This window comes from Glycine max, chromosome 9 (genome assembly GCF_000004515.6).
Source record: "Glycine max cultivar Williams 82 chromosome 9, Glycine_max_v4.0, whole genome shotgun sequence".
Taxonomy (NCBI): Eukaryota; Viridiplantae; Streptophyta; class Magnoliopsida; order Fabales; family Fabaceae; genus Glycine; species Glycine max.
Window position 1 is genome coordinate 19340269 of NC_038245.2, and position 5760 is coordinate 19346028.

General features: G+C 32.9%; 1 pseudogene; it reads left to right on the forward strand.

The window, feature by feature from the left end:
- The first annotated feature begins 317 nt into the window (after positions 1–317).
- LOC106794366 (uncharacterized) lies at positions 318–2108 on the forward strand (annotated as a pseudogene).
- Positions 2109–5760: the final 3652 nt, after the last annotated feature.

Consider the following 5760-nt stretch of genomic DNA (forward strand, 5'->3'; position numbering starts at 1 on the left):
AGATAACAATCATATAAAGTCATAATAACCTTGGGAGAGCCACAATACAAAAAGTTAGCTATTTTAGTTACAAACTCCGAGAAAAAGAGAGGAAAGAAAAACATATAAAGTCATAATATCCTGTAGATAATAGTGCACTGGATGGTGTTCAATATGTGTAACTAATCAATATGCTTCTTAAGAATTTTAAAATTCTTTTTGTAGATGTTGGGGCGCTTCTTACATTCGGGTGGGGACTGTATGGCCAGGTGAGTTTGCTGTTGATGGAATTTTTTAATAGTTTCCTATGTTGATCTTCTGCCTAGTTTGCGGTGACCATGGATTTCTTGGCCACGGTTGCGGCTTACCCTAAGCCGGATGACAAAATCAGAAGCACCAGCTTGAAGGTATCTTCTTATTCTTCTTTCACATTTCATGAATTCATTTGTGTACTTGTGCTCTTCACATTGATTGATGGTGGCTTTTCTCAGGTTGAAGGAGGTGGCAATGTCGGCAACGCCTTTATTCTATAAGTCAACAAAGTTATCATAAATATTAGTTTGTGATGGAATGATGATATAATAATCCTTTACAAGGTGGCTGCCTCAGTGCATACACTATTTTACTCATAACTCTCAGCATTTTCTTAAAAAAAATAAGTTATATCTTGTAATATTTAATGGTTCAAATTTGATACTGATACACACACGGTCGGACACTCATTAGATTGTTGATGACAGTCAAGGCAGGAGTATATTAGACGAGCTACGAGATGATGGTGTAGATACATCCTTTATTGTGGTAATTTTAAGACTGTTCTGTTTGTAATTTGTAATCTTCATCAAGGCTATTGTATATGAGCAACATTATGTGCTTAAGTTGGAGGCATGCAAAATTTTAAAGAAACATACACTGATTGAATTTAAAGAGGGAGAATTTAGAAAAAATCAATAAAGTTAGAGAGAGCTTTTATGTGCATAATTTTTACTGGTTTTGTGAATGTTGCTAGTAGCTTTTATGTAATTTCCCTTGGTGTCTTTTACCCATTCGTCTTCTTTCTTTTTCTATCCATTTTCTCCTGCTTGTAAAGGGTTGGGGATGAGAAAAGAGAGATTCATCTGAAGGGATGTAAACAAAATGTTATATTTTTTCAATGTAGGCAGTTAGAAAGAATATACCCATCTTAATTGATGCAGAAAGGCCAAAGGAAGGGTTAGACAAACTCCTAAATTAGCTGATTATGTTGTATGCTCAGCAAAGTTTCCAGCAGTAAGTGCGTTGTTTTCTCTGAAAGAACTGTCGTAACAAATGTATAATACTAGAGGTTTTCTCATCAACCTTCTTTCTTTTCATGTTCAGAAATATTAAATTGATTTTGACAATCCACTTTTCTATTCCGTAAACCAATAAATGTATTATTTATTTTGTAAAATATATGTTGTCATATCATGACAAGAATAAAAAAAAGACTACTTGCACATCAGCACATGTGTTATTTCAGTTGTCTTATTTGTAAGCTATATTCTTTTTGTGATGGAAAGGGGCCATTGCTTTCCTGATACCAATAGTGCATATCTTTTCTCATCAAAGATAGCTATAAATTTTATTATTTCACATATTTTTTCCATTTATTTTACTGAAACCTTATTTTTACTCCATTCTGTGGGTTGAATTTATTTTAAGCATCATTAAATACACACACTTTTTGCTGCTGACAGTCATGGACAAAGGCATCAACTGTTCCACAAGCACTTGTTTCTATGCTTTTAAGGTTGCCCAACATAAAATTTGTGATTGTAACTTTGGGGAAAGATGGTTGTATAATGCTGGAGAGAAGTGTTGATGGTATGTATAGATGATAGTGAGCATATTAGGCACCACGTTTTATTTGTTTTTCATGTAAACAGAGTTTCATTTACTATGCCTTTCTGGCAACAGGTCCTTCCTCGGAAGAAGTGGATGTAGACAGCTTATTGGAATCATTGGAGATAAAAAGGGATAAGAGTGTATCCATTCCAACCTGCATATCATGAGTAATGTCAGCAAAACCCAAAATTCTTTTTCTTCTGTTTTGGTATTACTGAAGTCTAACACCAAGCTTTATGCCACTGTGTGGGGTAGGCTACTTAGATCAAATTTAAGTTTGGCATACATTGTGTGTTTCTGTAAATGGTCAAATTTATGCATTTGGTGGGAATCAGTTTGGCCAATTAGGTACCGGTAGTGACCAGCCTGAGGTATGTTTTCCTTAATTGTTAGATCTCTTTGTTTTCATTAGAACAATATCAAACACATGCTTTTAGAAGATTTTGGAAAAAATAGTTTTAGATAGGACCCATGTTACATTAACTCATGAGTACCTATTTACTTAAGGTTTCTCGACTTGATGTCATTATTTTAAAACAATGCATTGCTTTGTACATTACTTTGCTAGCAATTATCATACCTCTAAATGCATAAAAAGAAGTATTGTGGATAATATTGAATCGGGAAAACAAAATTCACTTTATGTTTATTTATCCCATATAGTTTATTTTTTGTTTATTTCCTAATTTAATTATACTTTCTGCGTGAATGGTATAACCCAAATTTTGTGAGCAGGGGAACTAGAACAACGACGATCGTTACGAGACCCGTCTTTATAGCTTTCTTCAACAACGACGGGTGTAAACCACCCCGACGTTGAAATTTGAAAAAGCAACGACGGGTGTAACTTCCACCCCGTCTTTATAGCTTTCTGAAACAATGACAGGTCAATATAAACACCGACGTTGAAATGGATCCTAACAACGACGGTTGTTACGGATACCCGATGTTGAAATGGATCCGAACAACGACGGGTTCTTCAATAAGTGCGTCGTCGAATTGTTTTATATAACGACTATTGTTAATTGCGCACTAACGTTGTCTTCTGACATTACAAAGACGGCTCTGGGGCTGACCGATGTCGTTGTTGTTGACATACAATGACATCTGGAACAAAGACGGTGTTGGGCCCGACGTAGATAGCTTACTTCGACCGATGTAGAAGTTGCTTTTTGTAGTAGTGACATCTCCAGGTTTGTACATTATAATGCCCTCTTTTGCTTTTTTTTAATCTGTTTTCTTGAATTTAATTGATCACATGTTATATTTTTTTTATTACATTAGCTTTTAAAGAATTTTAGTCACGGTTGGAGGATCAGAGTAGTGATAAAAGTTTTTTTTTCTTATGAACTAATTTGTTGACTTGAACTTTCAGAGTATTAATGTGGCGTGCATGTAAAAAATTATTTTTTAGTTCTTTTGCTAGAGCTTCAGTTGGAGTGGGGGGAAATAATGCAATTGGTGATGCACTGCCAAACTTAGACTCTACCACAATGCAATCCTTTATACAAAAGATTGGTCAAATCTCAAGCACCAACAACTTTTCAAAACCTACATGGGAAAGTTGATGAGAACCAATTTATGTATGATGATCAATACCTACGGCCAGATCTTGCATTTCAAAATGACCTAAGTTTCCAAAATGATGCTAGTTTCCCTCTTTGGTCATATAATTTTGGCAATACACTAATTCAGAATCATGCAAGTGCTTTAGGAAATGCCCTCAATTGGAAGACTTCAATGTTTGAGATGGGTAATGAAAATCCAACAAGAGCATGAAATGATGATATTAGTTCATTTGGGTCAAGTTCTATAGGGTTCCATTCAATGGAGCCAAATATTCGGCATTTTGAAGCACCAAACCTACCAGTTGCACCTGTCTAAAGGTATGAACCTCTCCAATATGGATTTGCAACAAACACTCAACCTGAAGTGAGAATATGGTTATGGACAATGATTTGGATAGAAACCAATATCTCAATCTCAACGATCCTAACATGGATGATTAGGAAACTATTAAGGATTGAAGCCCTTTAATATATGTTATTGAATATACTATTATGTTTTTATGACATCCTATATTTTATAACTAATCTTTTTTACCATCATATCACTTATCATTGCTATTTTATCAAGGTGTGAAAACCCTTTTAAATTAAAGCCAAATTGGTTGAAGGCTACATTGATATGGTTACTAAATAGGATCTTAGAAATTGACGAGTAAAAAATATTGAATGTTGCCATTTGAGAAACCATTGAGCACTATGTAATAAAAGAAGTTGAAAATGAAATCACCAACAACGTTTATTTAATTTGAGAAAATATTTAAGAAAATATAAAAAAAAAATATTTTTTTCTAGAAAACATAATAGGTTCATGAGTTGATTTATGCATAAAGAAAGGGGAAACTAAATCCTACAACACTCTTAGTACATCTAATATTAAACGAATACTTTTAAGTTGATTGTATAAGTTTTTCAATAACTATTTTGTGTGTGTCTTTTTTATAGAAAGAAAACAAAGGGAAATTATATTTACTGATATTTAAAAAATTAATTTTAGAAGAATTTTTATTTTAATTTATTTTTGTGTATTATATAATAATAAATTATTATTATTTTACTATGCTCTCAAGAAGAATCAACATTATTCAAGACCTAAGATAGTATAACTATAAATAAGTTTTTACGCTGCATAAAACACTTGCCAACAAAATCCCAATCAATATCGTAGCTTGCTGTTGAGATTCAACATTTATTTAAAGAAAATTATTTATAATGTTTATCTTTAACCTTAGGAAATTTATTTAAAGAAAGTTTTTTCATGCAACTAAAAATTACCATAAGCTACTAAAAAAAACAAAAAATAACCGAAAGGCTTGACGCATTAGTGTCACTTGTTGTTGTGTTCACACTAATGAAAATGATTTATAGCCTAAAAATTTATATTTATTTTTTATTGTGTGTAAAATTTTTTTACTTAACAATAAACACTATAAACGAAATTAATTTTTGATTCAGTGTGTTAGAGTCTCTTATTCATGACAAAAAAAAATTATTAAAAAATTGTTTAATTACTAAATACTATTAATACAGTCAAACAAATTTTTTAACCAATAAAAACAATTAAAAACTAATGAAAAATACTTATCAAACATACTCCAAATTTTTATTTTCTAAACAATATAATTTTTTTAAAACCAAATGTTTAAATAAATTTTATATTATAATGAAGTTATATATGGGTTCACATGGCATTTAAAAAATATAACTTTTTGAATATTTATTATTATAATTAACTAGAAAAATCGAGCCACAATAATAACCATGTTGCTGTCATCTTCACCGTAGCCAAATCGGAACCCATATAGAGACTATTAAACCCCGTACCTTCTCCGTCTAACGCACTTCACTCCAATTAGAACCACCGCAAGCATCTGTCTGGCACCCAATGGGAACCACAAAGGGAAAAAAAACAAAAAGAGGGAAAATAGTGAAAGATATTAACCTTCTATGAAGCACGGAACGCCTACTAGGTGACGTTTCTCGTTTCCGATACTGAATGAAACCTAGTTGACTTATTTGGATACAGCTGATCAAGACGGAAACAACGACTTCATTTAGTAGGAACGTATTAGGGACGTGTGCGTCCCAACAGTCCACAAGAAAGTAATTGCAACAAAATTTTGGTAGCAGACCAATTCTGACTTGAAAGGCTTCTCTCTTAGCTTCAGTGGAAGAAAAAGGGGAAGAATCTCAAAGATTCCCCCAAGGTTCAAAGTTGAAACACGCCATGGACGGTTGAAGCAGAGAAAATAAGTGAAGGGGGAGTTGGGGGGACAGTGAAAAAGGTTGTAATTGAATCATTGCGAAAACCGCAACATGTTTCAGAAAACACAATTCGAGATCGCAGAGG